This window comes from Solanum pennellii, chromosome 1 (genome assembly GCF_001406875.1).
Source record: "Solanum pennellii chromosome 1, SPENNV200".
NCBI lineage: Eukaryota > Viridiplantae > Streptophyta > Magnoliopsida > Solanales > Solanaceae > Solanum > Solanum pennellii.
Genome location: NC_028637.1, coordinates 15,323,111 through 15,340,185, shown reverse-complemented (window position 1 = coordinate 15,340,185; position 17,075 = coordinate 15,323,111). Strand labels below are relative to the sequence as shown.

Genomic DNA, 17,075 nt, shown 5'->3' with positions numbered 1-17,075 from the left:
ACACTCATGGAGTCCTGTTTCAAGTAAGTAACTATTCACCTTGGCTTCCTTCAGTTAGCGAGGAAAGAACCTCCCCAAGAAGGCTGCTTTGAAGCAATCCCAACCTTGATGTGGTGCATCCTCGGCTCTACCATCTTTCCAATGATCAAAACAAGTTCTTGACACACCCTTTGGTTGATATGCAACCAATTCAACCCTCTCCACATCGACCACATGCATCACTTCAAATACATTCTTCAACTCTTCCACAAAGTTTTTCGGATCTTCAGTAGTGCTTGATCCGGTGAAACTAGGAGGATTTATCCTAAGGAACTCACGAACTCTTCAAGTATCAGCCTCTTCATGTCGAGATCCTCTCTGTTTCCCGACCTGGTTAGTCACAACCTTAGTCAACATCCGAATAGCTTCTCGAAATTCATCATTAACAACCTCTCCTTGGGGTTGCACCTCTTGTGCATTAGTGACCTCATGTTCCTTAACATTTCTTTGCGGATGACCTCTGACTACTCTTCTTAGAGGCATGATGATCTGAAAATATGTGTAAGCACGAATTAGAGAGATAGACTTTTAGAGATAAAATCTTCGCACGAAATAAAATGAAATAAGTGAAACATTCCTAAATATCCTAGCCTCTTTATCATAGATGTGGCGTACTTCATAGCGATGACTACGACTGTACAGACACGGCTTCATAGGCTCCCTGGGACTCTTCAACTCTATGCTTTGATACAAAGTTTGTCATGCCCTGAGCCTAAACACTTGGCGAAATCGGCACTTGAAGACTATGCTAGTGCTCGAGAAAACCCTTAGCCTTGTTCACTTAACTCAACGGAAGACAAAATTCAACTTACTAAAGAAATAAAACATGTTCGAAACAAATACTTCATAAACTCTGAACAAAAAGGCACTTAAGTCCCAACAAGGAAAATAATTTAAACTAAAATACTTCTGTCTACGAATCCTCTAAACTAGCTTAAGAGCGATGTTGGGACATACCCCACAATATCCTAAAAGATAAACTAGTAAAGCAATGAAAACAATCTTCCCCATAATGCAAGGAGGCTCACCACTGACTCTGGAGCTCGGTCTGGATCAACGAAGCATTGCGTGATGTTCCTACATACCAGCGTCTACATCATAAAATGATGCAGGTCAACTAGTATCGGTACATTGAATGTACGAGTATGCGAGTTTGAATGCTTAGAACAAGGCTAAGCTTGATGTGGAGTGAGGATAAACTTAACTTGGCTCTGCTCAACTTATAAGATAATAACTCAACATAAAGCAATAAGAACATATACAGTATATATATAAAAAACTTATAAAACAGTGTAAACTCTTAGTTCATTAAAGATAAAACAATAATAAACTCAACTCTACTTATATACGAAAGTAATATAACTTTGGTTGGAGATTCTCCAACCGACAACCACCACTATGAGCCTAAATGGTGATACATCATCTTTCCCACGCTTCGAAAAATGTCCTATACCTTGCCAGCGGTATAGAACCTTATTTTTCTTAGTGGAACCACAAGATAAACTTAAGTGATCATCTAAAAAAGTATTATCCGTTAAATCCCATAATGGCTACATGGTTTACATGGGGACTTGAGTTTATATGAACTCTCATCCCCATATCGTTGCTCAATACTACTCCCAAAACTTACTTTAGCTCATACTTTTAATAAAACTTTCTTTTCTTTGGTTTGAGATAATTTGTTGAACCCTTTAGCTTTAAAAGCTCTTTTTGGGATCAATATTCCCTTTTAGTATAAAACTCTTTTGGAACTCTTAGTTCCCTTTTTACTCGATGTGAAACATTTGTAAACGTTTAGGGAATACTTAGTTCCCTTAGAGCTTTCGAGAAATGAACTCGATTCTTGCTCTTTACTTAACTTGAAACTTAAGCCTTACGGAATACTTAGTTCCCTTATAGCTTTTGAGAAATGAACTCAACTCTTGGTCTTTACTCAACTTGTAACTTGATCCTTAAAACAATGTAAAAATAATTATTTAAGACTCTTTAAAAACTTTAATAACTAATTTTTGACTTACTTCTTAACTTTTAAACTTTGACTCTTAACTTATTTGACTTTGAAGTTAGCTTCCCTTGAATTGGATTATGGATTCAAGGATAATGAGCTCATGTTTATAGATGATTCATGATGTTAAGATGTACTCTAGAGTGTTGGATATATCTATGAGTGAAGGGTACATCACTTAGGAACTAATATGAAAAGATAGGGAAAGAACGAGGTCTCCAAGGGGTCGGGGCGCTCTGACAGGAGCGAAGCGCTAGAGACTGATGGGAAGACGCTGTCCTTAGGCTCTCTGGTTGGCGCGGCGCGCCAGAGCCTGACGGACTGACTCTGTCTCGAGCGGTTTTTGAAACGTGGCGCCCCAATGCCCTACAGACGGGTTTTCCGACTTTCTTCTTTGTTTTTCAATTATAAACCTTCCCAAACTCCCATAGATCCCACCCCAAACACTTAGGATCCGTAAATAACTCATCACCCAATAGTTTAGACATGAAACAGTACGGAAACATGGATTAAAACTAAGAGAGATCAACAACAATTCAACCAACAAGAACTTCAAACTTTTCATCAAGAATTTCAAGGTTTGCCTCCACTTAACTCTAAATTAACGTGAATAATCAAGTTAGAGGGTGGGTTAAAGAACCCACACCAAATGATCTCACATACCTTGGTAGGGATTACCCCTGATTAAATCTACAAATTGAAATCTTGACATTCTTGTCTTCTTCTTCCTTCTCCTATTTTATTTTATTATTTCTTTCAAATCCCTAGCCTATTTTCTAAATGGAAAAATGATTGCGATCAGTTTAGATCCCAACTTAAAAAACAAAAACGAAATTAATAATTAATTTATGAAAAGACCAAAACACCTTTAAAAAATCTTGATTTGGAACTTTTCCCTGCTCAATAGCCCAACTTCCGAAAGTCATATCTCCCTCATACGACCTTGGATATTCGCAAACTTGTCTTCGTTAAAAATATCTTCCGACGATATTCCCTTCCTTATAATGAATTAACGCAAACTCCTCATGAGCTGGAAGTTATGACCGTTTCGAATTGACCAAGACTCACTTTTGAAATCTGGAAATTTTCCATATTTCCCATTTTCTTTCCAAATTTGTTTATTCTTATTTTTCTTAGTTTAACTTTAGTTAATTCATGTTAAATGATGTTAAAAATACAAAAGATTAAAATGAAAAAGTCATATTCAAGGTAGAAAAAAACTCATAATCAACAAAAGGATCTGATAGAGTGATGAAGCATCTTTGTTGAGTTTAATTTTTGTGTTTATCATTTTATAAGTATTAAAAACTTGAAAATTCTCAAGAACTCTTGCAAAGGATAACAAAAGGTCAAAAATCATCATAAAGAACAATAAGGACATGATAAGAGCTGAAGTTGTCTAGTTGTTTTAGGATTATATCTTCTATACTTTCATTGTAAATTTGTTCCTAATCTACAAAGGATCCAGATCTTGTGTTCGTTGTAAAATTCTAAACCAATTGAGTCTAACTGATTTAATGGACAACATTATTTGTTACTTAGGCAAATTCTAAGTCATCTAAGAGCTAGTTGATTTAGTGGGCGATGTGTAAGTGCTTAGTTGAATTTTCAGATGTCTAGCGGTGATAGCTTAAAGGGCACCAATGTCTCAAAAGTATGAAGGAGGGTATCTGTATACCATTTATGATAGTTAAGGGTATATTTGTACTTTTCCCCTTAAATTTATTATTATTATGGTCAAATTAATTCATGTTTCACTAATATTCTTGTACACTTTATAATATACAACCCAATTATTTTTTCGAATACAAAAACTAAATAACAATATAGTAAAAAAAGGTATTTAATTATAATTTAACCACAAAAAGTTAGTCTTAGTTTTTTTCTCTTTACACGAAGGAATGATAGAAAAAAAAATAAGAATAAGAAATTTAAATAATGATAATCAAAGACGTCAAAAAATAATTTATGTATCTAAAAGATAATAATATACCTTGAATGTTGCTAAAAGGATCACATATACCCCTACATGAACTTTTTTACAATTAAAAGTTGGAAATATATTTAAAGTTAATTCATTCACTGTCACGCCTCGAGCCTATACCCTGGGCGGGACTGGCACTCGAAGACCATCGTTGGCCCTCAAGTGAACCCTTGGCCTAGTTTACTAAAGTCAGCGGAAGACTAAACTCATCTTAAGCAAGAAATAAGACATGATTAAAGGAAAGTACTTCATATAATATCTTGCCATGACGGCTCTCAAGTCTCAACAAGCAACAATAAACTCTAAACTGAAATACTAGTGTCTACGAAGCCTCTAAACTGAACGAAGAGGGATGTTGGGACAGACCCCACAACATCCTAAGACTAAACTACTAATGTAAAAGATATGGATTTCCTCCGGAATGCAAGGAGTCTCACCACTGACTCTTAGAGCTCGATCTAGATCAACGAAACGCCGCGTTCTGATCTTGGTTACCTGCGTCTACATCATAAAATGATACAAGCCTACTGGCATCAGTAAATTGAATGTACGAGTATGCAAGGTGGAAATCTATACAAAACTTAGGCTTGAAAGGGAGTAACAATGAATACTTACCTTGGCTCTGTTCAACTCATGATCTACTAACTCTTATTCAATATATATACAAGTAGACAATAATGTCTGAGAAGTATATAAAATACAATACTGATGTATTAAGAAAATACAATATTGTTGTGTATAAAAATACAATTTATCTGAGGGAGATTCTCTAAACGACAACCATCACTTAAGAGCTACAATAATGATACAACGGTCTACCGCACGCTGCCAGCGCATCTTATACCCAACCAAAGGTATAAGACTTGAAATGCCTTATGGATCCACTAGTAAACTGTGAAAAGAAATCATCTAAAAGCTATGAACCTTTTCTACCCATGGTGGCTAACATGTTTTATGGGGGCTGTGAGTTATCTGAACTCTCCCCCATAACGGTGCTCAATACTACTTCCAAAAATATACTAGCTCTTATGTTTAAAAACATACTAATTTTGTTGTTTGAGGTTAGTGCTCAAAATGTAGCTTTTAGAAAGCTCTCTTAGAAATCATAGTTTCCTCTTTCTTCTTTATAACTAGTCATAGGCTCTGTGGATGTCTAGCTTCCCTTCCTTCTCAAAAGTTTGAAAGCATATTGTTTAAATTCATTAAAAACTACTTAGTTCCCTTATAGCTCTTGAGAAGTGAACTCTACTTGATACTATGTGCTTACTTGAAACCTACTCAGTTACCTTATAGCTTTTGAGAAATGCACTCAACTCATTACTCTTTCTTGACTTGAACTTTAAGTCTTTACAACAAAGTAAAATGTTGATGAATGACTTTAGAAAACTTGATAATTTACTTTGACTTGCTTCCTAACTCCTAGATTTGACTCTTAACTTCCTTGACTTTGATGTTAACTTTTCTTCAATCGGATTATGGATTCAAGGATCATGATGTGATGTTTATTGATGATTTCATGACGCTTAGATTTATTCTAGAGTTTTGGAATCAACTAAGAATGAAGGGTACATCACCTAGGAACTAGTACGAAGAGATAGGGAAAGAACGGGGTCTCCAGGGGGTCTTGGCGCTTTAAGAGGCGTGTAGAGCCATAGCCTGATGGAAAGAGGCTGTCTCAGGCGCTCAGAGAGGCGTGGCATGCCAGAGCCTGATGAAAAGACTCTGTCCTGAGGCACTTTGGAGGCGCGGTGCCCTAACATCTCTCTAACGGGTTTTTTCGTCCTTCTTCTTCATTTTTCATCTCTAAACCTTCCCAAAATCCCATGGATACTACACCAAACACTTAGGATCCCTAAATAACTTATTACCCAATAGTTTAGACCCAACAAAAGTCCGAAAACATGGATTAAAACTAATAGAGATTAAAAATAATTCGACAAACAAGAACATCAAACTTTTCCTCAAGAACTTTAAGATTTCCTTTCAACTAACTAAAATTTCATTAATGAATCAAATTGGAGGGTGTATGAAAGGTCCCAACACCTAATGATATTACATACCTTGATAAGAATCACCCCTAATGAATTCCATGAACGAATTCTTGACGTTCTTGCGTCTTCCTCTCCCTTCTCCTCTTTTCTCCTTTCTTTCAAAGCCCTAGATTATATTCCAATTTTTTACACTGAATGGGATCAGTTTAAACCCCAACATATTACCCCAATAACAAATTTAATAATTAACATAGGGCAAGACCAAAACACCCTTAACAAATCCAGATTTGGACCTTTCCCTGCTCAACAACCCAACTTCCTAAAGTCATATTTCCCTCATATCACCTCATATATTTGCAAACTTGGCGTAGTTGGAAATATCTTCCGACAAGATTTCCATCCATATAAAGAAATCTCCAAAACTCCTTTTTAGCTGGAAATAATGACCGTTTGAAAATGACTAAAACTCACTTTTGAAATCTGGAAATTTTCCAGATTTCCTTACTTATTTCCAAATATGATTCCTTTTTTTTCTAAGCTTAACCTTAGTTTGTCTAGAACTCAAAATGTTCCAATATCTCCCCCCTTGGTAACATTCGTCATCGAATGAGAATTCGTTGTCTAAGCTAAGGATAGTAATATCATTTCAGCAGTCAACCACAAAGTAATTAATGACATGCTTATACATAATCTTATAAAGGGCTAAGAAGAGAGTTTAGTACCTTGATTTGCATTATCTCCATATTAAAAGATATGTGGATATGTCTTCTTCATATCCTCCATTGCTTCCCAAGTATCTTCTTTAACAAACTGGTTCCTCCAAAGGGCCTTGACTAAAGAAACTTCTTTTGTCCTCAACTTGCGAACTCCCCGCTCCAAAATCTGGACCGGAAATTCTCTATTGGTGCTATCAATGAAGGATCACCCAAACACTTCTTCAATATAGAAATATGGAATATCGGATGGACCGCTGCTAAATTTTTGGTAGCTCCAACTCATAAGCAACATTTTCCACTTTTTGGAGATCCTATAAGGTCCAATATATCAGGGACTAAGTTTTCCCTTTTTACAAACGTTATAACGCCCTTCATAGGTGAAACCTTAAGATACACCAATCATCTACCACAAACTCTAATGACCTTCTTCTAACATCTATGTAGGACTTCTGCCGACCTTGTGTTGTCTTCAAGCTTTCTTCAATCACTTTCACTTTTGCCATAGCTTGGTGAACTAGATCTGGTCCTATCAACCCTGCTTCGCCAACTCTGAACCACCCAATTGGAGATCTGCATCTTCTACCCCAAAGAGCTTCATATGGAGCCATTTGGATGCTCGAATGATAACTATTATTGAGAGTGAACTCAATGAGAGGTATGTGATCATCCCAATTTCACTTGAACTCGATCAGACAAGTTCCCAACATATCTTCTATGGTCTGAATAGTACGCTCTACTTGTCGATCTACCTAAGGATAAAAAGCAGTGCTCAAATTCTCCTTGGAACCCAAACCTTTCTGGAAAGATTTCAAGAATTGTGCTGTAAATTGAGCACCTCTATCTGAAATAATGGAGATCAGAAATCCATGAAGTCTTACCACTTCGTGAAGGTACAACTTTGCATAATCCTCAGTTGAATAGGTAGTCTTGATCGGCATGAAATGGGCTGTCTTTGTCATTATGTCGACAATCACCCAAGCGGAATCATGTTACCTTCGCGATCTTGGAAATACTTTGATGAAGTCCATATTAATAATCTCCCACTTCAATTCCCGGAAGCCTATATTCTGAGTTAAACCTCTAGGTCTTTGGTGTTCCACTTTCACATGATGAAAATTTGAATCTTAGAAACAAACACAAATATCTTTTTTCTTGCCTTCCCACCAATATACCTCTCTCAAATCATGGTACCTTTTGGTGGAAACCGTATGAACGGAATATCTATAGCTATGAGCCTCTTTCAAAATCCTCTCTTGGAGTCCATACACCTTAGGTACACATATTTACCTTGATACTTCACCACACCATCTCCCCCTTGTTCAAAGGCCAATACTCTTTGGTTATAAACACTTGCCTTCAAATCAAGCAAAATAGGGTCTTGATCTTTCTTCTCTTTAACCTCTGACACTAATGATGTTTTAGCCTTATTTGTCACCACTATGCCTTCTTTCTGTGGAATACATAAGCCATACTCCCAAACATGCAAGTCTTTGCACATCTTTTGCTACCTCCTTCTTTTCTTCTTCGACATGGGATGTACTTCCAATGGACAACCTGCTTAAGTCATCAGCAACCACATTAGCCTTATCTGGGTGGTATAAAATACTCATGTCATAATGCTTGAGTAATTCCAACCACCTTCTTTATCTGAGGTTGAGCTTTTTCTGAGTGAACACATATTGAAGACTCTTGTGATCAGTGAATATATCCACATGAACACCATATAAATAATGATGACATATCTTCAATTCAAACACTACTACAGCTAATTCTAAGTCTTGAGTTGGATAATGATTTTCATGAAATTTCAACTGTTTCAAAGCTTAACCTATAACCTTGTCATTCTGCATTAATACACAGTCCAAGACAACTCTTGATGCGTAATAATACACCACTATTCCTTGAGTACCCTCTAGTAAGGTCAAAACAAGAGCGGTAGTCAATCTCCTTTTCAACTCCTGAAAGCTTTTCTCATAAGCTTTAGACCATTGAAACTTAAATGCCTTCTATGTTAACTTGGTTAAAGGAAGGAGATAGATGATAATCCTTCAACAAATCTTCTATTATAACAAGCCAAACCCAAGAAATTCCTTATATCTGTTGGAGATGTGAATCTAGGCCAATTCTGAACTACCTCAATATTCTTAGTGTAAACTCTAATACCTTTACCAGAAACAGTGTGGCCTAAGAATGCCACAGACTTAAGCAAAAACTCACATTTGGAGAACTTGGTAAATGATTCATTATCTCTCAACATCTAAAGAACAACCCTTAGGTGACTGGCATGATCTTCTTTATTTCTTGAATAAATTAGTAAGTCATTGATGAAGACGATGACAAACAAATCTAAATAAGTCTTGAATATTCTGTTCATAAGATCCATGAACATTGTTGGTACATTTGTCAAACCACAGGACATAACCAAAAATTCATAATGCCCATACATTTTTCTAAAAGCTCTCTTGGGAATATCACATTCCCTTAGTCTCAACTAATGATAGACGGATCTGAGGTCAATCTTTGAAAAGCAAGAAACACCCTGAAGTTTATCAAAAAGGTCATCTATCCGTGGAAGAGGATATTTATTCTTTATAGTCACCTTATTCAGCTGACGGTAATCTATACACATCCTAAGGGACACATCGTTCTTCCTAATAAACAAGACCGGAGCGCCCCAAGGTGATATACTCGGTGGAATAAAGCATTTATCGAAAAGATCTTTCAACTACTCATTTACCTCTTTTAACTCTGCTAGTTCCATTTTGTATGGCGGAATATATATAAGACGAGTATCTGATATGATGTCTATGTCGAAGTCTATATCTCTTTCGGGAGGGACTCTAGGTAAGTCATCAGGAAAGACTTTTAGAAACTCATAGGAACTGACTGAACGGAAGGTACCTCAACACTTGAGTTATTAACTCTGACTAAGTTATAGGTACACCCCTTGAAAACAAACTTCCTAGACTTAAGGTACGAAATGAGCGACCCATAGGCACTGCTGAACTACTAGCCCACTCTTTGACTGGCTCATTATGAATCTCAAACGTGACAACTCGAGTTTTGCAATCTATTGATGCATAACAGGCATGGATCCAATGCATACCTATAATGACATCAAAATCTACCAGGTCTAACACTATTAAATCAGTCATGGTACTCTTGTGACTTACGAAAACATGAAAATCACGATAGACTCTTTCTGCTAGAATGAATTCACCAACAGGTGTGTATACACTTAATGGTTCCTTAAGTTGCTTAGGAGAAATCCCAAAATTCTTAGCAACATAAGGACTTACAAAACATAAACTAGATACTAGGTATAATAATACATAAGAGTAAAGTCAAAGACTCGAATCATACCAGTGACAACATCTGGCAAATTCTCTTGTTCATGGCAATTATTAAGAGCACACAAGCAGTTTGTTCCTCCGCCTCTACCACAAGTACCTCCCCTAGGTGAAGTCATGTTTGGTGGAGCAATTGATGAAGATTGAGATCTATTGCCCAGATTTCCACCGCCTAGCCTGTCCTTGGGGCACTCTCTCATGAACTGACCCTCTTGACCACACTTGAAACAACTTTTGAATCCTTCACGACAGATGCCAGAGTGATTCTTACCACACTTGGCACTAGCAGGAGGCTTAGTACCTCCATGTGCCACACTACCTTGTGACTGAGCAGGCCTACCCTTGAAGTGATGCGAATTTTTGCCACTATACTCACTTCGGTTTCCGGGTGTAGGTGCACTAGCAGATGATGGTGCATGCCCCTTTGGTTTCTGGAATTGTGGTCGGCTTGAACCACCTTTCTGTGGCCAGACTCGTTTCAAGTCTTGGCCTTCTTGTTTCGGTACTTTTCTCTATCCTTGACCTTCTCTTCTTCAACTTGTTGAATATTTATACCATCAACCTGGATATGTTCATGTCACCTATCAACATGGAAGCCCTACATTCCTTACTTGAAGCGCGACCCAACCCTTTAACAAACAGACTCATGCTGCTTCTCATGTTTTTTACCATCTCCAGAGCATAGCGAGATAGCTGGGTGAACTTCATCCCATACTCATGTATACTCATGGAGTCCTGCTTCAGAATAAGGAACTCCCTCACTTTGGCTTCCTTAAGTTCGCGAGGAAAGAACCTCCCAAAGAAGGCTTCTTCGAAGCAAGACCAACTTGGACGTGGTGCATCCTTAGCTCTACAATCCTTCCATTGATCAAACCAGGTTCTACCCAGACCCTTTAGTTGATATGCAGCAAATTCAACCCTCTCAATATCTACCACAGGCATTACCTCAAATACCTTTTTTAGATCCTCCACAAAGTTCTCTGAATCCTCAGTAGGGCTTCATCCAATGAAACTAGGAGGGTTCATTCTTATAAACTCACGAACACTCGAGGTATCAGCTCGTTCATGTCAAGCTGCTCTGTGTTGCCCCACCTGGTTTGTCACAACCAGACTTAGCATCAAGATAGCTTCCTGGAATTTGGCATTGGTAACCTCTCCTTAGGGTTGCACTTATGGTGCATTTGGAACATCGTGTTCCTCAACATTCTTCGTGTTCGACCTTTGAATGATCTTCTTGAAGTCATGATGATTTGAAAAAATATTTGTATGCACGAATTAGAGAGAGAGACTTTAGAGATAAACTCTTCGCACAAAAAAACATGAAAGAAGCAAAACATTCCTAAATGTTGTAACTTCCTAATCATAGATGTGGCGTGCTTTACACCGATAACTAAGACTCTACGAACACGGATTCATAGAATCACTAGGACTCTTGAACTCTGTGCTCTAATACCAAGTTTGTCACGCCCCGAGCCTATACCCTGGGCGGGACTGGCACTGGAAGACAATTGCTGGCCCTTAAGCAAACCCTTGTCTGGTTTACATAACTTAGTGGAAGGATAAACTTATCTTAAACAAGAAATAATACATGTTTAAAGGAAAGTACTTCATATAATTTCTTGCCATGACGACGTCAAGTCTCAACACGCAACAATAAATTCTAAACTGAAATACTAGTGTATATGAAGTCTCTAAACTGAGAGAAGAAGGATGTTGGGACAGAACTCATAACATCCTAAGACTAAACTACTAAAAGTAAAATATTTGTATGTCCTCCAGAATGCAAGGAGGCTAACCCTGAGTCAGGAGCTCGATTTAGATCAACGAACGCCGCGTCCTGATCTTGGTTTCCTGCGTCTGCATCATAAAATGATGCAGGCCAACTTACATCAGTACATTTAGTGTATGAGTATGCAAGTTGGAAAGCTATACAAAACATAGGATTGAAAGGGAGTAAGAACGAATGATTACCCTTGACTCTGTTCAACTCATGATCTACTAACTCTTATTCATTATGCGCAGTTAAAATATATGTAATATAAAGAAATGTTGACTGAAAAATGCTTAATCCTCTGAGTATATATATATAAAATACAATACTGATGTATTATGAAAATACAATACAGTTGTGTATAAAAGTACAATTTACTTGAGGGAGATTCTCTAACCGACAACCATCACTTAAAAGCTACAGTAATGATACAACAATCTACCACACACTGTCCGCGCATCCTATACCCGACCAAAGGTATAAGACCTGAACTGCCAAATGAATCCACTAGTAAATTATGAAAATAAATCATCTAAAAATAATGACCCTTTTCTACCCATGGTGGCTAACATGGTTTATGGGGTTGTGAGTTATCTGAATTCTCCCCCATATATATGTTCAATACTACTCCCAAAAATATATTGGCTCTTATGCTTAAAAACATACTGATTCTGTGGTTTGAGATTAGTGCTCAAAACTTAGCTTTTTAAAAAGCTCTCTTGGAAAGCATAGCTCTCTCTTTCTTCTATTAAAATTAGTCATAGGCTCTCTAGAAGTCTAGCTTCCCTTCCTTCTCAAAAGTTTGAGAGCATTTTCTTTAAATCCTTAGGGACTACATAGTTCCATTATAACTCTTGAAAAGTGAACTCAACTTGATACTCTGTGCGTACTTGAAACTTTAAAATTCTTAGTTCCCTTATATCTTTTGAGAAATGAACTCAACTCTTTACTCTTACTTGACTTGAACATTAAGTCTTTAAAATAAAGTAAAAACTTGATAACTTTATTTTGACTTTCTTCCTAACTCCTAGACTTGTCTCTTAAGCTCCTTGACTTTGATTTTAACTTCCTTGAAATGAATTATGGATTCAAGGATCATGATATCATGTTTACGGATGATTTCATGACGTTTAGATGTACTCTAGAGTGTTTGAATCAACTAAGAATGAAGGGTATATCACCTAGGAACTAGTACAAAGAGATAGGGAAGAACGGGGTCTCCAGGGTTCCTGGCGCTCTGAGAGGCACGGAGCGCCATAGCATGATCGAGAGAGTCTGTCCTCAGGCGCTCAGAGAGGCGCGGCGTGCTAGAGCCTGATGAACAGACTCTGTCCTGAGGCGCGGCGCCCCAGCGTCTCTCCTACCGGTTTTTCCAACTTTCTTCTTCTTTTTTCATCTCTAAACGTTCTAAAATTCCCATGGATCTTGCCCCAAGCACTTATTATCCATAAATAACTTATTGTCCAATATGTTAAACCTAAGAACAGTCCGAAAAATGGATTAAAACAGACAGAGCTCAACATTAATTTGACCGACAAGAACATACAACTTTTCCTCAAGAACTTCATATTTCCTTTCAATAACTATAAATTTTAGTAATGAATCAAATTGGAGGGTGGGTGAAAGTAAAAAACACCGAACGATCTCACATACCTTGTTAAGGATCACCCCCGACGAAATCCATGATCGAATTCTTGGCATTTTTGCTTCTTCTTCTCGCTTCTCCTCTTTTCTACTTTCTTTCACAACCCTAGCTTATTTTTTAAGTATGTGAACTTAATTGTATTAGTTTAGACACCAACATTTTGCCCCAAAAGTGAATTTCATAATTAACTTAGGAAAAGACCAAAACACCCATAACAAATTCGGATATGTAACTTTCCCTTCTAAACAACCCAACTTCCGAAAGTCATATCTCCTTCATACGACCTCGGAAATTCGTAAAATTGGCGTCGTTGAAAATATCTACCGACGATATTTCATATAAAGAACTCACTGAAACTCCTCATGAGCTGGAAACTATGGCCGTTTGAAAATGAACAAATCTCATTTTTGAAATATGGAAATTTTCCAAATTTCCTTACTTATTTCCAAATTTGATTCTTCTTGTTTTTTTTAGCTTAACCTTAGTTTATCTAGAATTCGAGATGCTACATTCATTTATGTTAAATAAAGGGTACATGTGAGCTCATTTTGTAACGGTAGTGGGTATATGTGGGTTTTTTTTAATAATGATAAGGGTATATGTGATTCACTTTCATAACAAAGACATAAACTCCATACGGAAAATTGAGGGATATATCATACCATTTACGCTAATTTTTTTGTGATTTTTCTAATATTTACAAAATTTTAATCCACAATATAACGTTTTTGTCAAAAGAGTTTTTTGTTTACTCAAAATTTTCAGTTGGAGTATTTATATTAATCCACAACACTTAATCAATATATAAATTTAACTCAAAAATACAAATTATCTCTTTTGAGTAAACTTGAAGCCTTAGCTATAACACTAGTCACAATTGTCTGTGTTAGCACGGACTCAATATCTTTTTTTTTTGTCTCCCTTTAGATGGCATAGATAGAATTTAGATAGTCAATTAAATTGGCTTTATGTATTTTAAGTTTTTATTTATTGTATTTTATAGTATTTTTATGTATTCTTTTAATAATATATATTACTTCTCTTGTCCCAATGTATGTAGCACAGATAGAATTTCAAGAGTCAATTAAATATTGTTAATTATTGAGATTTACAATAGTTTCTACGTAGTTATCAAATTAAATATTACGAACACATGTTACTTCTTTTGATTATTATATTTATAGTACTTTTTATATAAAATTTTAATAATATATGTTACTTCTCTTATACAGATGTATGTAGCACAAGTAGAATTTCAAAAGAATTTAATTTTTGTTGATTTTTGAGATCTACAATACTTTCTACGAAGTTTTCAAATAAAATAATACATGTTATTTCTTTTATCCCATTTTATTTGACATAGATATATTGATTTTATGAATCAATCAAAATTTTGATATATTTTTTAAAAGTATTTTAAGTAATTATCATTATTTAAAGTACATATTACATATTTTTCAATTAATTAAAAAATTTAAAAGCAACACAAACAAATAAAAACATAAAAGCCATCAAAAAAATAATGTGCAGTTGTCAGGCACGCATGTTGATCATGACCTAACTGGTTGTTGTTGTTCATCTTGTATTTCAAACATACATAGAACAAAACTTTGAACATCTTTTTAAGAAAACAATGTTCACGAACATTTTCACAACTAGAAAATTAAAATTAGTAGCGAAACGAGAATTTGCAACAGATTTTAAAAAAATTACGAAATATTTTTTTTAAAGAAGAATTATTGTTAATATGTGTCTAAAGAATCTTACTGATTCCAACAAACTTTGCATAAACATGAAGTTACCAAGTTTAATGAACCAGTGAAGAACAAAAGAATAGAAGAACTGAAATTAATTCACAAATCTAAAATTTGTAAAACACGTACCAGAATCTGGAAAATTTTTAATATGAAAAAGATCAAGTCCACTGGACTCACAGTGTCCCCTTAAGGAATTATTCCCCTCTAGTATCCGAGGTTTGATTTGGAATATGGCCTCCCAGTGTAAAATGATCTCAATCACCAGAGTATAGATACCAAAAACTCCGGTGTCAGCGAACCACTCAACGGCCGTAAAGTACACTTAGAATACTAGATTTAGTAGTTGAAGAAGAAATCCACGAATTCTATATTAAAATGAGAGGAAATCCCTCAATTTATAGAAAACAAAGGGTAGTGCGAAAAGGTTCTCATTTTGTCTTACCGGGAAGATCACAAACCTTTTTAATAGTCACAATCATTCAGAAAGGTCGTCACCTTTCATAAAAGTCACAACTTTCCATAAAAGTCATAACTTTTCATAAAAGTCAAAAATTTTCATAAAAGTCACAACTTTTCATAAAAGTCGCAACATTTCATAAAAGTCATAACTCTTCATAAAAGTCGCAACTCTTTATTTTCCATTCACACCTTTTTAAAACCCAACAATCCCCCGCATGAATGGGAAATGACTCGAAGACAGAGAAACGGACAAGTATGTGTACTTTACAAGCAAGAATTAATTGTATCCAGATAAGTAGGTTTTCCTTTGGACTTTCCGTAGTGAACATATGTCGGATATACTCGGTCAATCGGTAGATGCGATATCTTTGAACTGTCAAACTTTGGTGTATACCTAGACAACCATATGTCACACAATTAACCCTTTACCATTTATGGTTCTTACGGTTGTGTTCGTTTTATCCATGAACACCTCCTGATTTCATTAGTGTATAGAGAGATGGGATTTTGACAATCATCTTCTTTGAAGAGGCTTACACTTCACACTCACATAGGTGATTCCTAACCGTGTTATCGCGTAGATACAATATTTGGTCAACTTTGCCAAACTTTGCAAATCATTAAAATCATTAAGCTTTATTAACTCATTAGCAAGCCTTAATGTTGTATCCTTGTCCCTGAGCTTTGTCTTCATCATGAGAATGGATTGAGTTTGTTGACAATTCCGAACCGTCATTCACAACTTTGTTTTTCTGCTTGAATCTAGCTCTTGGAATCTCCAGTATTCTAGATAGTGTTACCGCCATGATGACTTGTCCTAAGCTGTAAATTTATTCCCTTAGATGATCTTTTCACTTCCTCTCTAGTTAGGCCTTTTTGTTAGTGGATCCGACACATTATCCTTTGACTTTACATAGTCAATTCTGATAATTCCACTAGAGAGTAGTTTTCTAACGGCATCATGTCTATGTCATATATGACGAGACTTTCCGTTATACATCATGCTCCATGCCCTACCTATTCTATCATGATTTTGAAAGTGTATGCATACTAATGTCAATGGTTAGGGCCAAAATAGAATATCTATCAAGATATTCCGGAGTCTTTCAAACTAATTCACCGACCTTATCTAGAGTACCTAGCTCAAGGATAATTGTAGATCTAGCGATACATGTCTCTTTTGAAATATTTCTAAGAGACTGCTCCTCTACCAATAGTAAATACATATCCACTCGTGAATTTTAATTCATTATTCCGATGATTCAATTTGCATCACTATATCTTTCAATATTGTTGGATATTGTTATAATGCAAGACCTAGTTTTAAGTATTATTTTAAATACTCCAAAACTCTATTT

At 36.0% G+C, this 17,075-nt stretch overlaps 1 pseudogene; it reads right to left on the bottom strand.

Moving 5' to 3' along the window:
• Positions 1 to 324: 324 nt before the first annotated feature.
• On the bottom strand, positions 325 to 10,757 carry LOC107017982 (annotated as a pseudogene).
• Between the last annotated feature and the right edge of the window lie 6,318 nt (positions 10,758 to 17,075).